Source organism: Barbus barbus (assembly GCF_936440315.1).
Source record: "Barbus barbus genome assembly, chromosome: 2".
Taxonomy (NCBI): domain Eukaryota; kingdom Metazoa; phylum Chordata; class Actinopteri; order Cypriniformes; family Cyprinidae; genus Barbus; species Barbus barbus.
The window spans coordinates 38,631,705-38,650,670 of NC_136730.1; the positions used below are offsets into that span (position 1 = coordinate 38,631,705).

General features: G+C 35.9%; 1 protein-coding gene across 1 annotated transcript in view; it reads right to left on the reverse strand.

Annotated features, from left to right (window-relative positions):
• The window catches only part of LOC306884143 (unconventional myosin-IXAa), a 120,745-nt gene that overhangs the window by 54,225 nt on the left and 47,554 nt on the right, over positions 1 to 18,966 (reverse strand). The gene's annotated exons all lie outside the window — the stretch shown is intronic.

Consider the following 18,966-nt stretch of genomic DNA (forward strand, 5'->3'; position numbering starts at 1 on the left):
TGCATATTTAAAAAAAAAAAAAAAAAACTCTCCCTGGCATATGCATGCTTTACAACAGGGCTATAGCATTATTCTTTCACATTGCAGTAATTACTATTAGATTTAGACCCTTAAATTGTCATTAAAATAATTTTTAAAGAATATGCATTGCAGGCTTTACAAGATGCTATTATAGAAAAACAAGTCAGAAAAAAATATGCTTGACAAGCCAACAAACCCACAACTGTAAATGTGTGAAGAAGTTGGCCATTCCAGTGCATTCACTGCAGACGTCTTAAAAGCACAGACAGGTCAGTGAGAGGGTAAAAAATTATGATGAAAAATAATTACAAAGAGTGTGACGCAAGACACCTTGACTAACATTGTAAGTGGACTGCAACAAGAAAAAACCCATCGCCATGGGTGGTGATGGCGCAGTGGATAAGACACATGCCTTTGGTGTGAGAGACCCGGGTTCGAATCCACTGTGAGACACCAATGTGTCCCTGAGCAAGACACTTAACCCCTAGTTGCTCCAGAGGCGTGCGACCTCTGACATATATAGCAATTGTAAGTCGCTTTGGATAAAAGCGTCAGCTAAATTAATAAATGTAAATGTAAATGTAAAAAAAAACACTGTTTTGCAAGACCGCACTAAATCTGTTTTAAGTGTCCACTACATCCCCTTTCAGCATGTTTTTGTTCAGAGCCTGCCTGGAGAGCAGGAAGTTATTCAGTTGTACATAAACGCTCTCGTTATTTGTAGCTCCGCCACAAGTAAACAAATTCCTCAGTGGAACGAGCTGCCGAGGTCCGTCTGAAGGAACAACGCTCACTGGCGGCACCCACGGCCGCTCCAGAGGTCAATCTCACAGCCAAGTGCACCAGACGCACACCGCCCTGTTATGAGTCAGACTTTCAGAGTGGGTTTTACGGCTCTCGGGGGAAGCAAGGACAAGCCGTTCCGCCACAGACGAATGGAATTCTGGGTAGGGCGGCACCAGCGGCATACAGCTGACAGCCATGAGCTACTGTAACAGTCCAGCCATCATGACGCATCTAGCCAGCTATGTTAAGTAATGTCTTGAATGTCTAGAAAAGGTTATGTCAAACACAGAGATAACTTTACAAATGGCCTCTGGAAGCCGTTTTGGAAAAATCTATTTAGCCCTTCACGATGAACAGCACTTGCCAAACATCAAGTGGATGTTGCACAGTTACTCCTCTGACATATTAATGAACGGTACTTCAGAAATTCATCATCCGCTCCGCACACTAAATGGAAGAGGCCTGGACGCTCCAGGAAAGCGGGTCAGACGAGGACAAAAATCTGCCGTTAAAATGTCACCTCAACTCTTCCTGTGCAGTAAAAGACACAGCAATACTTCACAGCTATCACAGACTGTTTAAAGACAAAAACTTTAAACAGACATGGAGAAGAAAAGTGAGGATGGATGGCCAGACTTCTCGATACTCAACATTCCTGTTACTGCAGGAAACAGCTGCCATTAAAGTCTGCTGAGATTCACATATCATGTACAGGGGTGCGTTTCCAAAAGCATTCTTAGCACTTCTATGTTTCAAAAATGAGGGCCTTTGAAATTAGAAACATAAACGTGATTTTATTTATTTATTTTTATTTATTTATTTAGTCATTTAGCAGACACTTTTATCCAAAGCGACTTACAAATGTCAAAAATTTAAATATTTAGGTTTTGTAAGAGTTATTTATTATTTTCTTCATAATCATCATCATATTATCAGGGCTGTCTGTCAAGTAATAACATTTTTTATTTATTTCATTCTGTACCAATTAATTAATCAATTTAATTGAATTAATTGCACATTAATTTCAGCTGAGAATTACCCACAAAGTCATTATAGTCTTAAAGGGTTAGTTCACCCAAAATGTACTCACCCTCAAGTAGTTCCAAACCTGTATGAATGTCTTTGTTCTGCCGAACACAAAGGGAGATATTTTGAAGAAAGTTTGTATCCAGGCTGTTTTGGAGCACCATTGACTTTTATAGTAGGAAAAAAAATACTATGGAAGTCAATGGTGCCCCAGAACTGTTCCGTTTCCCACATTCTTCAGAATATCTTCCTTTGTGTTCAGCAGAACAAAGACATTCATACAGGTTTGGAACTACTTGAGGGTGAGTAAATGATGACTAGATGACTGTGGCCTAATGGTTAGAGAGTCGGACTCGTAATCGAAAGGTTGCGAGTTCGAGCCCCCAGCCGGCAGGAATTGTAGGTGGGGGGAGGGAATGTCCAGCGCTCTCTCCACCCTCAATACCACGACTGAGGTGCCCTTGAGCAAGGCACCGAACCCCCAACTGCTCCCCGGGCGCCGCAGCATGGCTGCCCACTGCTCCGGGTGTGTGTTCACGGTGTGTGTGTGTGTGTGTGTGTGTGTGTGTGTGTGTGTGTGCATTTGTTCACTACTCACTGCTGTGTGTGTGCACTTGGATGGGTTAAACGCAGAGCACCAATTTCGAGTATGGGTCACCATACTTGACAATACGTCACGACTCTACTCTCTCTATATAATAGATTGAATAAACATATATATAGAGAGAAAGAAATATTTCGATTCAACAAAGAATTTATGACAAACCTTTAAAGCTACAATGTGGCCATAATGATTTCAGAAGCTGCATCTGAAAAGTATTTAGGTACATTTGCAGAGACTGAGGTGGCATGAATGCATTTACACTGTAATTAGAATGGCATAAATAATGCTAGGAGATTCATGGGTTTTAAAAGGGCATTACCGAGTACTGCAATATTAAAGTCTTCCTTTCTTTCTTTTTAATAAAATGATACTCTAAATATGAAACTAAAACTCATTAATTCACCTGAAAGGAATTCCATTCAACCAATTCATTCAAAAACGAATCAAATGACTGTCTTTATGAATGAGTCGCTGAATCATTGGCTCACTCAGTTAGCTCAAATATGTGCATTCTTTCTGTAAAGAAACAGAATAGGCAGAATAGTTCTGCTTTCGCTTTGTTTGGAACTATTTTCGTTGGTGAAATTGAACAAAAACAGACAATATTGTGTATAAAATGTAACAATATAAACTTATATGTATAAAATCAATATCATATTTGCAATCATGTTAATATTTGGGGAAGAAAACGCACTCTTGCTGGTTTGATTTTGCTGAACTATATCATATGATATAAACATAAGACAAAACTCCATACTGGGACAGTTTTTGCCCTATATTTTGAATTTCAGGGCATATAACTACATTCTAATAGGCTACGTCACAGATAGTCATCCTGCATCATGTTCGCCAGCAACTGCATGCAATATAAGATGACATACAGGTCTCTGGCCTGGGTGCATTAAATGCATTAATATTTGTTCCATAATTAATCACACCAAATGAATGTGTTACATAGAGCAGTCCTAATCATTATTGTTGTTATTTTATTAAAATATTTATTTCATAATGGTCTTTTTGATCCACATTGGTTGTAATATAGTGTCAAACCACTGTCTGTTCACTCTTTTTGGTATTTGCAGTATCAGCCTTAAAATTCCTTCATTTGGATGATAATAAGTGGCTGGAATTTAAAGCACATAATACTAACTCAAATAATCACATTAAAGCGACTGTGTATATATATTGCGAAAGGCCTGCTATGAAAGGGAATGGTGTATTCTATCCCATCATGCTCTGCTGCTTACTGGCAGCGTCAAATCCTCCACAGATGAAATAACAACACAAAAGGCTTTTGTCTTGAGTTAAAGGTCTTGATCTCATAGGAGAAGTTGGTGGAGTGAATAAACGACTGAGAAGCCGAATTCATCACAATTACTGAAATCCGCTCTGACACATATTGAACTGAGAATAAAATGACATCAAAAGCAGGAACGGGAAGTTTGTGGCTTTTCCCGGCACAAGACACAGGGGAACGTTTAGCAAACATATTTTGGATGAGCTCCACTGAGGACGTTCAGTGTAAGAGCTTGAGAATTGATCTCAGGGGCTGAGAAATGAAACCATTAGAGCATTCCGTCACTCACACAAAACGCAACAACCCGCTCTGATCTCACGCCATGTCTTTTAATGGACCGCATCAGGTAAATATTATCTCTTGGCCAGAGAGCCATCACAGGGGAAATACTCTCAAAACAGTGTCAATGGGATAAGACCATAATCCTCTCCATGTGTGAGTGCAGAGGGTTTGCAATGTGTTTGGGCCTGCAGTGTCTCAGGTGCAGATGTAACACTTTATTTTACAGTTACATCCATTAGTTGCTTATTAGCATGCATATTACTAGAATATTAGCCATTTATTAGTAGTAAATCAAGCACATATTAATGCCTTATTCTACATGACCTTATTCTACAAACCCGATTCCAAAAAAGTTGGGACACTGTACAAATTATGAATAAAAAAGGAATGCAATAATTTACAAATCTCATAAACTTATATTTTATTCACAATAGAATATAGATAACATATCAAATGTTGAAAGTGAGACATTTTGAAATGTCATGCCAAATATTGGCTCATTTTGGATTTCATGAGAGCTACACATTCCAAAAAAGTTGGGACAGGTAGCAATAAGAGGCCGGAAAAGTTAAATGTACATATAAGGAACAGCTGGAGGACCAATTTGCAACTTATTAGGTCAATTGGCAACATGATTGGGTATAAAAAGAGCCTCTCAGAGTGGCAGTGTCTCTCAGAAGTCAAGATGGCAAGAGGATCACCAATTCCACCAATGCTGCGGCGATAAATAGTGGAGCAATATCAGAAAGGAGTTTCTCAGAGAAAAATTGCAAAGAGTTTGAAGTTATCATCATCTACAGTGCATAATATCATCCAAAGATTCAGAGAATCTGGAACAATCTCTGTGCGTAAGGGTCAAGGCCGGAAAACCATACTGGATGCCCGTGATCTTCGGGCCCTTAGACAGCACTGCATCACATACAGGAATGCTACTGTAATGGAAATCACAACATGGGCTCAGGAATACTTCCAGAAAACATTGTCGGTGAACACAATCCACCGTGCCATTTGCCGTTGCTGGCTAAAACTTTATAGGTCAAAAAAGAAGCCATATCTAAACATGATCCAGAAGCGCAGGCGTTTTCTCTGGGCCAAGGCTTATTTAAAATGGACTGTGGCAAAGTGGAAAACTGTTCTGTGGTCAGACGAATCAAAATTTGAAGTTCTTTTTGGAAAATTGGGACGGCATGTCATCCGGACTAAAGAGGACAAGGACAACCCAAGTTGTTATCAGCGCTCAGTTCAGAAGCCTGCATCTCTGATGGTATGGGGTTGCATGAGTGCGTGTGGCATGGGCAGCTTACACATCTGGAAAGGCACCATCAATGCTGAAAGGTATATCCAAGTTCTAGAACAACATATGCTCCCATCCAGACGTTGTCTCTTTCAGGGAAGACCTTGCATTTTCCAACATGACAATGCCAGACCACATACTGCATCAATTACAACATCATGGCTGCGTAGAAGAAGGATCCGGGTACTGAAATGGCCAGCCTGCAGTCCAGATCTTTCACCCATAGAAAACATTTGGCGCATCATAAAGAGGAAGATGCGACAAAGAAGACCTAAGACAGTTGAGCAACTAGAAGCCTGTATTAGACAAGAATGGGACAATATTCCTATTCCTAAACTTGAGCAACTTGTCTCCTCAGTCCCCAGACGTTTGCAGACTGTTATAAAAAGAAGAGGGGATGCCACACAGTGGTAAACATGGCCTTGTCCCAACTTTTTTGAGATGTGTTGATGCCATGAAATTTAAAATAAACTTATTTTTCCCTTAAAATGATAAATTTTCTCAGTTTAAACATTGTATATGTCATCTATGTTGTATTCTGAATAAAATATTGAAATTTGAAACTTCCACATCATTGCATTCTGTTTTTATTCACAATTTGTACAGTGTCCCAACTTTTTTGGAATCGGGTTTGTACGTCCCTAATCCTACCCAATATCTAAACTTAATAACTAACTTACTAACTATTAATAAGCAGCAAATTAAGAATTTATTAAGGGAAAAGTCATAGTTAAGAGTTAACAAGTGTTGCCTATTCTAAAGTGTAACCCAGATTTCTATAGATCAAGTACTCCCCAATTGTTTTGTCAGCTGAACTTCTTTGACCTTTAAATATTTACTTGACATATCTCCTGAGATGTTAATATTTTAATAATTTAACATGACATTCATATGTTCAGTTCTCTGATGTCAATGGTCACAACACATACAAGTAAACAAATAAAAAAATCTGTGGTTTATTTAGAATTTATTTTATTAGTTTGCATTTTATGTTTCATTTATTGATTTTAAATTTACAGAGTAAATACAATTTTAAAACATTACAATAGAAAACTGATTTTATTTCTACAATAGAAAATAAGTTCTATTAAACTTTAGAAATATTTTAATATTATATAATATAACTGCATAATATTATAATGTGTTTTTATTGTATATTTGAAATATATTTAAAATAAATGCAGCCTTGATAAGCATAAAAACTAAAAAAAATAAAAAAAAAAATGATTTAAAATGATTCCAAACCTTTTACCGGTAGTGTATATAAATTATTCATTTTATTTATATATTTTTTTATTTTATTTTATCTTATTTTTTTAATTTTGCATACACGCAGTCCTCTGAGTTAGAGCTTGTTGGTGGACTTTCAGTCTTTCAGCGACTACAGAAATGTTACTTAGAAACGTGTTGTGTGGCTGTTTTGGATACTGTAAATCCCCGGCGGTGGAGTGGGTTTAGTCTGACTAACACCACTGGACACAGTCATCCTGCCTGAGCACTTTGAGATCTCTCTGTTGTCAATACCAGCCTCACCCAAAACTCATCCAAAATCACTGATGACCATAGACACGTCAGTTACATGTGTCATGGGCTCTCTCTGTGAACACACTACATCACCGTAGCCATGACTGTGACTACAGCTAAAAACAATCATGCTTTTTTAACACTATAGTTTTATTACAGCAATAAGCCCCAAGAAGCCGTGGTTTACAGTGAATTTATAACAGCTACGATGCGAAGCGGAGTGCCTAAAACCCCCTTAGCTGTTAGAAATTCACTGTAAACCACGGCTTCACGGGGATTATTGCTTTTATAAAACGGTTATTCCACATACGTAGTAAGGTTACACAAAATAAAACAGAGCAAATAAAGTGTAATGATATTAATAAAAACATTATTCTTCCGGCAAACAATGTAGTTCCTCAGAAACTGTTGTGGTTCCAACAAAGTGGTTGCTGAACAACACACAAATGTAAACAAAGGTGTATGTTTGTAGAGTAATTTACAACAGCTTCGAACTTGGCTCAACCAATCAGAATCAAGGACCGGAACTATCCGTTTTATAATAATATTTTGATTGCCTTATATTTTTACATTTTCAGTTACCATTATAATTTTGTTATATGCTTTTGCACTTTTTTTTTCCAGTTTAGTTTTATTTCAGTTGATGATTTTAGTTCTTAAACTTGGGCCAAACCAGCATTTCTTAATTTTCATGCAGTTTTTCATGTAATGTTTAAATCTTGCTTTATTTTGGCTTTATTTTAATTAACAAACCCGTTTTTAACCGTTTAAGTTAACAATAACAACACTGTTGCTTTTAGATGAAAATTTCACATTGAGCATTTAAAGGCCTCTAAGAAAGCTTCATGTTTTGAAATGTCATATGATTCGTTCAAAATACTTAAAGGAACACTCCACTTTTGTTGGAAATAGGCTCATTTTACAACTCCCCTCGAGTTAAACAGTTGAGTTTTACCGGTTTTGAATCCATTCAGCCGATCTCCAGGTCTGGCGGTAGCACTTTTAGCTTAGTTTAGCATAGATCATTGAATCAGATTAGACCGTTAGAATTTGGTCATCAAAAATGACCAAAGAGTTGATAATTTTCCTATTTAAAGCTCGACTCTTCTGTAGTTACATCGTGTACTAAGACCGACGGAAAATGAAAAGTTGCGATTTTCTAGGCCAAAATGGCTAGGACCTGTACTCTCATTCTGGCGTAATAATCATGGAAGTTTTCTGCGTACCATGAATGCAGCAGGCCCAGTGATATTACGCAGCGCCTGAAAGTAGTCCCCAGCTAGGTAACTAGTTATGATATAGCTGGGGACTACTTTCAGGCGCTGCGTCATATCTTTGCGCCTGCTGCACCCACGGTACGACAGCAAAGTACCTTGATTATTATTAAGTTCCTTTAAGTAACTTCCAGTAAGTGCTTTTTCTTGGACTAGACTCACAACACCTTCTACTAAAGATAAGAATTACATGAAAATGCGGTAATAAATCACTCTTAACATCAACAAGTACTTGTGCTCATTGTACAAGCCTGGAGACGCATCTAAATTTGTTTCCTGGTGGACTGATCATCTCCTGCACTTTGACTGCTGGAAACTATATCAAGCCAGCCAAATTCGCAATAAACCACATACAATGCATGAACGGTCAGTTGGTGGGTCATGTAATTCACAGGAAAACATAAAAAAACAGAATATCTGTGTGAGATATTTTATTGCATTTTATAAATCACTCTCAATAAGAATGAGCCCATCATCATATCATTAGGAAAGTATTGTATTTGGTTGCCTTCCAAGTGTTTTGGCACTCGGTCGTCACCTTTATGCTGTACAGACAATCCAGAAAATTACAACAGCACTCATTTTCCGCATTTCCTCTTTTGGTTTCAGACTCATGTGCTGTACTGCTAAGTGACTCACTGCTTGGCCTACGCCACAATTAGGACATTTCTCCTGGATTACAGTGCAAAGGCACAAAAGCAAGCCGTGAACGGCTGCATTACAGAGTGTGAGTGTTTTGAGGGGCCTAAATGAAGTCAATCCTCCTGAGTGTCTTTAGATTATCTGTAGGACACGTTCAGTTGTTGTAATGGGAGTGGCAGCTCGGCTAATGCTGTGCTCTCTGGTCAATAATAATTCAGTCTGCCGCTGTATGTGACTGGGCCTGTTCAGGGTCACACTGAGCCTCACTGAGTTCAACAACACAGCCCGACCCAGCCCAACATACTGTAAAAGAAGAAAAAAAACAACTAAAAAAATAATGCTCCACAAGCTGTTTTAGGTCAAAACTATAACTAGTAAAAATACAGCGATATTGTGCTGGTCCAGGGCTAATATTGCAATTCCTTCAGATTTTTAACCCTTTCTAACTGATGCTTCCAAAACTGTCAATAAAATTAATGTTTTGCGCTATATACCACAATTTTCCAGCAAATATGTATTTATGAATTTACATCTGTATAAATTTCTAGGCATGATCTCAAGAAGAATCTTGAAAAAATATTTGTTGTAAATTGGGGTTTTTTAAGTGATGCACCAAAATGATTTTTAGAAACCAAAAATAGTTTATTTAATAATCAAGAAATTAATTAAAAAACAAAAAAAAATATTATATATATACATACATATACATACATACATACATATACATATATATATATACACATATACATACATATACATATACATATATATACACATATACATATATATATACACATATACATATACATACATATACATATACATACATACATACATACATATATATATAAAAAAACTGAGTTGTATAAGCATTTAATTTGCAAAGGCAGCTTTTAAATTAATTTTTTAATTGTAAAATTAAGTTTCTACTCCAAAACCAGTCATAAGGGTCAATTTATTTTAAATCTTTTGAGATTTATACATCATCTGAAAGCTGTTAGGATAGGACAATATTTGGCCGAGATACAACTATTTGAAAATCTGGAATCTGAGGGTGCAAAAAAAATCTAAATATTGAGAAAATCGCCTTTAAAGTTGTCCAAATTAAGTTCTTAGCAATGCATATAAATAAAGCAAAAATTAATTTTGATATATTTACAGTATTAAATTTACAAAATAAACTTAATATCCTAATGATTTTTGGTATTAAAGAAAAATCGATAATGTTGACCCATACAATGTATTTTTGGCTATTGCTACAAATATACCCCAGCAACTTAAGACTGGTTTTGTGGTCCAGGGTCACATATAAACATTAAAACAGTTGCTGTAATAAAAACTTGTTTTCATGTAAGATTTTTCAAACAATCATTAAATAATGAAAACAGCAAGTTATAATGAATATGTAATATTGTGCATATATTTAGCAAAATACTCCTTTCGAAAAAAAATTCTAGTTGACTAAACTAATCGAGGCTTGTCACAGCACTTACATATTATTGCTGTTTTGTTGGTTTTGATTGCTTCTATTTTGCTAATTTCTATGTTGCTTTTGATAAAATTGTCTGGTAAATATGGAAGCCTGTTTCCGCCACTAAATAAAAAATAAAAAAGGTAATTACAACTTTTTATCTCACAATTTGTTCCTCATAATTGCGTGATATAAACTTGCAATTGCGAGACAAAGTCACAATTCTGTGAAAAAAAAAAGTCAGAATTGTGAGAAGTTGCAATAACCTTTTTTTATTTTTTATTCAGTGGCAGAAACGGGCTTCCATAGCTAAATGACTAAATGTAAATGTAAAAAATATGACTTTTCTGAAGTAAATGTAAGATTACATGACAGTCACATGATAAAGTCTCAGCTTTTAAATTCTGTCAAATTTCAAAGTAGCGCCAAGCATATTGAGAAATCATTGGTGAAATCATTAAATGAAATTTCTTATGCTACAGATCAGAATATGTATTCCAGAGCAAATGCTGACAGAACAAACCCTACACGTTAAAGAGCACCTGTGTTTCTCTCCAGATATTCTTAAATCTGCCAGCAACATGGAGAGGGTCTTTGGGACCGTTAGAGTTGGGACACAACCCAGACGTGTGCACGGCAGAAACCCTGGCATCTACATCTGCTACATAATTATATAACCCCCCACCAAAGCTCCCAGCATAAAGGCAAACTCTGGATGCAATTAAAACCTCTGCACAGAGTTAAACCTTCACACATCTGACATCAGCCAGCATTAAGTATTTATGTGACGCTCTTGGCACGCAAACGCATCTGTGCATCCAGATTAGTCTTCTGCAAAACTGGCCAAAAACAGGAAGCAACAGCAAATTACAAACCTTGATGAAGTGTAATGCTGTTGGACTCTAAAATACAACACTAATTCTCACAGTAAGTGTATTTAAAGGGATAGTTCCTCCAAAAATGAAAATTCTGTCATTAATTACTCACTCTCATGGTGTTCCAAACGCTTAAAACCTTCGTTCATCTTCACAACACAAATTAAGATATTTTTGATCAAATCTGAGAGCTCTCGGACCCTCTTGATGTAAACAGCGCTGATTACGTTGATCACGTTCTGGGGTACTCTCCAAAATGGCAGAAGAATGCAACTCAGGGGGAAGAATTGTTGAATAAATTATGTTATTATAGTTTTCTTTGTGCACAAAACGTATTCTCGTAGCTTACAGTGATTTTACCATGAATAAGAACAGTTAAGCATAACACAGAGTGCCACAAAAACCCTTAACCATGGTCAACTGCAGTTTTTTATAAAACAAAGACAACAGAAATATGCTAAAAGATTAAACAAGTTGTGTTAATTCATGACATCCATGTCAAATTAAGACAAAAAAGAAAAAAAACAATCAACCAAACAAGACAAAAAAAAAAAAAAAATGAAACGAGACAAAAAAAGGCCCCTTTCAGTGACCCATCCCAATTTAGCCACTATTTTCCAATGCAAATATCAACCTAAAACGTTGATAGTTTAATCAATCTATCCATGAACCTATTACAGAATTCAATCATTGCACAGATGCAAGTAATATTTTTTACACTAGCTTAATCCAATAGGATTTCTTTGTCGGAACTACCCATTTATAGTGAAGAAAGTTTCACAGTATGAGACAGAAAAGACACTTATGATGCCTCATGACAGAGCTAGATGGGACGCTTAACTCAAATTTCAATAACGCTCCATGTCTAAGCAGTGGTGCCTTGCAGCAATTAGTCAGGGATGTGAAACGAGGGTCTGTGTTCATGTGAGTGATGATCAGTCTTGTGTACTCGAGTCACATATCAGAGGAATCTTTCATTTTAATGCGAGATGCTCAATACTGCAGCAGACAGAGCTGAAAATTAGCACATTTATGGCCCTATGATTTCCGTTAAGTGAAAAATGAGGACACACAGTCATGGAATCCAGTCATAAAAATGGAATTTGAAGTATAACAGGGTATGTCACGGAATTTGTAGAGTCAAAAGGGGTTAATCCGATTATGTATGTGAATATTAAAGTGCAAAAAGACTGTTATTTGAATATGAAGCCTGCATGTTCTGCATGTCTCTGTATGAACGCGCATCATTTCATTTTATTAAAAAAAACATTACAAAGGTTGGTCTGCACTCATTAAGTCTTTTATTAGTATCAATTTTATATTAAAAAACATCAAATACACACAGAAACTCAAAGGTCTTCACAACAACTCATCAAAATTAATGTTCTTGAAGAATTTGTGGCAGAAATATATTAATATTGTACAGCAGAATGCATTCCCTATTTTCTTCCATGTTTTAATTTTAACAGTAGACCACGGTTGTGCAGCACTGTTCACCTAAAAATAACAGGAATTATTACATTTTCATTTAAAATCATTTGAATAGATAAATTCAATTGTTAATGTATTATGCCTTCATCTGAAAAAAAACGATAAAAATGTATTAAATTATGAAATTTCTGATAAATGAAAACATTTGTAGAAATGTAAAGAAATTATTCAGTTCAAAAAGGGTAATGAACTCAAATGATTATACGTTTTTTTTTATTATTAAAATTTAGTTAATTAAACCATTTTTAAATTTTAATAAACCAGATTTCATAGGGCCCTAAAATGTAATTTTTGTTAAATTTGATAATAAATTGATGATAAATTGTATAAATTTCATACTCTCAATAAATTATGCATGATTTTAATTACCCAAATTTAATTCAACTATTAAAATGGAATTTATCAGGAATATTAAGAAATATTAAAATTGATAGAAGCTTGATGGAATTATCAATGGCCCGAACACAGAACCCATTAAACTTAAAAACAACATAAAACAAAAAAGTACATACAGTATTTGGGGAAAAGAAATGGCATGGCACCCTAATAACAGAAGAGCTGTTTTGTATAACGGCATCCCTCATTCAGCACACGCAGGGAAGTTTAGTCTCTTATCTTTCAGTGGTCTGTGAGTCACAGCTCAAACTCGCCTGCTTTCCTTCAACCCTGAGCTGAAAGCTACATCCTTCCCCTCATCCTGTCACAGACTGCTCTTCCTCTCACACTTATGCTACACAACACAACAAGAAAGCGTGACTATCAGAGTATTCTTTAAATATCTTTTTCTCCTAAACATGCACACAAAAAAAAAAAACACACACTTCCCTGTGATAGCAGTCTATTCAGAGTTAATTATCGTGGCTGGTATTTTAAACACAGGGCCTTGACGTGCCCTTCCAAAGCCATGCCTCACTTCCTGCTTGACCAAGGCATTACAATTACTGGGCATTGGAATGGTTCTTGTCATAATATTTAACAATAATATTTAAAATTATTTTTAAAACAGAAATTATCTATCATTATTTGACTTTATTCGGCTTTATATGGTGCAAATATCAGGCAATATATCGGTTTGATATATAACTTTTGAGTTTTGCAATTTAGAATTTTGAGAAATGTCTTTCAAGGATTTTTAGCTCAGTTTGAAAGCTTTGATGTCGTCTAGTCAGTGCAGAAAAAAAGATTCAATGTTGGCCTAGTAATCAGGTTTTCTCTTTGCCTTGAGGGATGTAGTCTTTTTACACCTTTAAAGTTTCCTACAGGTGTTCAGTCTGAAGGCAATAACAATATAAAGAGACAGTTTTTGTGTAAGTTTTGCATGACTGATTATTATTTCCCGAGGCTGAATTCACTCGTGTAAGATGATTTGTGCAGTTTAGAATGTGTCAAGCCTAGTCTGCGCATTGTAAGTAAAGCTTTATTTGTGCAAACCCTTTTAAAAAGTGTTAACAAAATGCATTACAGAAGACATGCACGAATGCATTCATATAAAATAAAAACAAAATATTCATATAATAGAAATCAGAAAATCCCCCAAAAAATGCCCTATGTAAAAAAAAAAAATTTATGAAAAAAATAATATTTTTTTACTTTATCAATAATTTCACCTTGCTTAAAACTGCCAATATGATTAACACAGCTAGTCTTGACTTCATTTCAGGATTAATATTTTAATATGGAATGTATTCATGAAATGTAAATATTGCAAACATATATTTACTTGTAGAGTAAACAGTTTGAGTTTGCTTTATAACACTAAGCTCATTGAACCTAATACTGTTGCAACTTGCATGCATTACTAAGCATGCCTTTTGGAGAAGTATTTGGGCAGAAGGTTGGGTAGGCATACCCATAATCCCTCTGCACTTGAATTAATTTTGTGTGTTTGGTAAAAACATGGGGAGCTATGAGGATATGTACATTTAATTGTATTTTATAAGAATAAAAGATAAAACAACCACTTTGGGTTTTGATGGCGTTCTAAAAAAAAAAGAAAGAAAGTCACCATTACTGTGATTAGTGTCACTCAACAACCAACTGCTAAACAATTTGGAGTTTAGTGAACTTTATTCAGCTGTGTAAAATATATTTCTTAAAGTTAGTTTAGTAGTTTTTTCAAGACTTTTTCAACAATCAGATTAACTTACAAAAAATAGTTGGCACAACTACAACTGAAATTGAATAAATTAAAAATGCTTTGCAGCTAGTTGCTTAATTTAAGTGAAATTCATCCTTTTTATTTATTTACTTATTGCAGTGTAGTTGTTTAGTTCTTGAGTTATTTGAAATAATGCTAATTAGGAACAGTGTCACTGACCTTAATAAGCCCACCAAACTAAGAACCCAGTGAGCCTCATAATAAAAAGCCACTATTATAGACAACCTTTATGGAAAATAATTTTATGGTATTTTTTGTACTTTAAATAGCATCACCACATTATAATTGCATAACAAAGAGGATCGTGAACTTCCAGGCTAACATTTATTTTGGTGCTGCATGAAAGAAATAAAAATCATGCAGGTTTGGAACAACATGAGTAAATAAACAACATTTTAGGCCGATTTATTTAGCTAAAGCACCCAAGATACTTGCCCAAATACTTATAACAGGCTCAGTATCTCAAGACTACAACAGCACATACCACAGATACTGATGTGTTCATGTCATTGTAACAGCTATGAAATTGTGTAAACAAAATAAAGAGGCCAGAGTCTTCAGCCCCTCATTCAGACGAACTTCATCCTGAGAGCTTGAATGCTTTGTTGATGATTTACAAAAGGATTCTTTCAAAACAGGTGCACAGAGGATCCAAGAAATGCTTAATAGATGGTTTGCTAGGTTTGTTTTTAAGCTTTGGGTGGAAACTTATATGTCAAATTCCCATCAAGGTCTTTGCGTTGAAAGCCTGCAGGTTTACCATTCTTCCTGATATGTAAAGAGCCTAAAATTAGCGCAGCTGATGACCGAGCCGGGATGTGGGTGGCCACAAACAGCTGCTGTCACCACATGAGAGTCAGTCATACAAGCTCAATGACAATTTACAGAGACTCTCAAATGTCAACTGATGTTGATCATATTTAGCTAGTCAATATGACAGAGGTGATGTACTATATACTGCAGCATTGTGCTAACCTTTTTGGTATCCAAACTTGGGGAGAAGTTTACTCATCCAAGATAAAGAAAATGAAAATCTAGGTTAAAATGCATACAGAGTTGTAAAAGATTTTCCTGCATATATATGCACAGTAATTTTTAAGTTTTTTTTTCTCTCATTATGAACCTGGATGACTTGGGGCTGGGCGATATATCGAACGCGATGATAATGCACATCTAGTCAGTAAAGCCGGTTCCGTGATTAGCTGTGGAGTGGCAAATGGAGCGGAAATCGCCTTCGATAATGAAATCGATATTGCGTAGCTTGTCAGTGATCTATGGCTCTGTGCGTTAAATACTACTCCATTTGAAAGCATTTTTGATTTGAAATTTACCGCTAATCACAGAACTGGCTTTGCTGACGCATGATCTTCGTGTTCGATATATCGCCCAGCCCTAGGATGACTTGAATTCTTCATTGTCACCCAGACATGTAACATGTATAATTTAAGCGTATTTTTGAACAAGTACTGATCTCAAAAATGTTACTTGGCACATTTAAAATGTATAGCATTTTCCCATGGGTCAATACAGTACATGCAAGTACGTGTAGCATTCTATTTCCTAATTCCAGCTGCAACAAAACATCTCAAGAGAGTCGTAAGGAAAACAGCAAGCAAAAAATAAAAAAGACAAACACGCACACAGATACACACAATCCAATAGTCTCTTATTTAAAACTGAACTTTTGACTTGTGTTATGTAAGAGTATTTTGTTTCTTAAGTGGGTGAGATGCAGGATTTCATGCATATGGAGTCATTATTCTCAAAGGCCGAACTTTCAAAGAGTGATCCTCCCAAAATTAAAATTGTCTTGATGCAAAATGGCTTTTTTTTTACCTAAACAACTAAGTAAACGAAGAAATTTGAATAATAAACAATGAAGGGGTCAGGTTAAAGTTAAGCCTCCTTTTTTTGGACACAAAATTCCCTGTGCATTCCACAGCAAACAATGGCGTACTGTTTTCTCAAGGCGACGTAACAGGAGCGAACTGTGCTCTTCAGCTTCAGAGGCCACAGGAAAACTCACTGAGGGAGCCGTCTCTCTCCTCTTCATGAGGTTTCTTGGAAAGGTTTCCTCAGCGATGAGGAAATCACATTATTCCAGCTGAATGTTGTTAAAAACTGGAAATGTGTCCATTAGGACCTAAAAATGCTATATTAACTGACCAAATCATCACGCTACAAAAAGCAAGCACCAGAGTCAGGAAAGACCAAGTTGCCCATTTCTGTTGCTGACTAGGCTATACACTACTATACAGTGGCCTTAAGCAGTATTTCACTTCCCGAGCATCACAGAAGTAGTTATCTTCCAATTAGTACAATTTTAAATCAGACAACACGATTTTGTGCCTTTATGAGCCAGTGAAATAAATACTAATGTTTTATGGGCATTTTGCAAACTGTAATAGAACAGCCAGCAGTGTGACTGATAAAGCTCTGGCTTCTAATGAGCCATTAATCAGAAATGAGGGGCGCCGCCTTTTCAGACAGGAAGACTGAGGCTATTAGGACTGTGTTCTCTGCTAATGCATCAATAATTCCATCTGTTATTGACAGCTGAACAGCATGACCCCAAACCACTGTTTAGACTGCACACTACTCTAGCCATTCTGTCTCTCCTAAACCGACACTAATGGTTTAGGGTGCTAAATGTTTCATCTGACATAACGAATGACATGCAAAATAGTTATATCAAATTAGATCTGAAGAAAATGTAGACGTTTCTAGTCCATGCAAAAGCCATGGACATGATACTGGAGCGTTGGTGTGCACAACCATAAAGATTACTGGACAATACTGGGATTTAATGGATTGGCATTGATCGATATTGGATATTTAATGTGCATGCTCATTTCCCCTATTTTTGCATTTGAAAAAATGTGTTGTAATGGCTAATTTCATTATCAATTTTTAATCCATAACATGAAAATAATTATTATAGTGCGTTATAATTAAGCAACTATAATTACACTGCCCTCCAAAAGTTTGGAAACACCCCTGGCAAAGTATGGTTTTGGACGATATAAGCATAAATCCTTAGCATTTTTTGGTGCAAATACATTAAAGTAACTTGACATTATCATTGAAGACCAGCAATAAAACATAATAATGGCAATATATACACGTCAAAGTCAGACATGCCCCTTTGCCAGCTGTGATGCCTGGTTACTGGTTTAAACTTGGCCCAGGTTTTTAAAAGATTTTTGGGTCAGCACACCTTAATACTGTAGCTTCAACAACTGATTGCCAATTCAAAGTCAATGTTTGAATAAACTGACAGCTCGGATGCCCAGATTATGCAGAGCTGTAATAGCTGCTAATGGTGGATATTTTGATTAGGGGGTCGACCGATATGTGTTTTTCAGGGCCGATGCCGATACCGATTATTACAGACCAAGTAGACCGATAACCGATATATTGAACCGATATATATGTCTGGTGTAAAAATGAAAATGAATGTCAAAATTAAGAATAACAAGGGCTCTGACAAAAACGGCCTTCCCTAGTGTTGGTTGCACTTACTCTTGTCTTCCCCCATGCATCCATCTACAATAAGGGTAATATATAAAGAGAGAGTTAAAAGTGGGGCCACTGCATGCTTCATGATTAAGTCTATGAATACTAAATACTACAGCTAAACAGCTTGGGGAAATGTAAGTATTTGGCTTCAATAATTTACATGCTAGAAATGTATGTGTAATAGCATAACCTCTCATAATTCTTCATTAATTATTTTCGGTTGACTAAATCATAACCTACAAGAGGTGACTATTCAATTCATCATCTACTGCACATCAGTTGATTAATTTAAAAAGCGCAATTATATAATACGTGTAAATAATTTAATTGTCTTCATAGCTCCATTGTAGAAGTTGCGAAGAAGACCGCAACTATTTTAATGAAACTATAACACTAATAGCCTGTTATAGGCTCACTTGGTTCAATAGCCTATTGAAATGTCCCAATTTCCGTCATCCTAATCTTGGCCTATGTGACAGTAACTTAATCTTGGCCTATGTGACAGTATCTTAGTCTTGGCCTATGTGACAGTAATTTCCATTAGTTTTCATTTACAGAGCAGTGCAAATGAAGGCATAAAACATTAAATTTAATTTATCTTTTAATCAAATGAGAGTTGAACTCTATTTTTTGGCAAACAAATGGGTTTACTATTAAAATTAAAACATGTAAGAAATAGCGTATTGTGTGATTGTTCTTTTA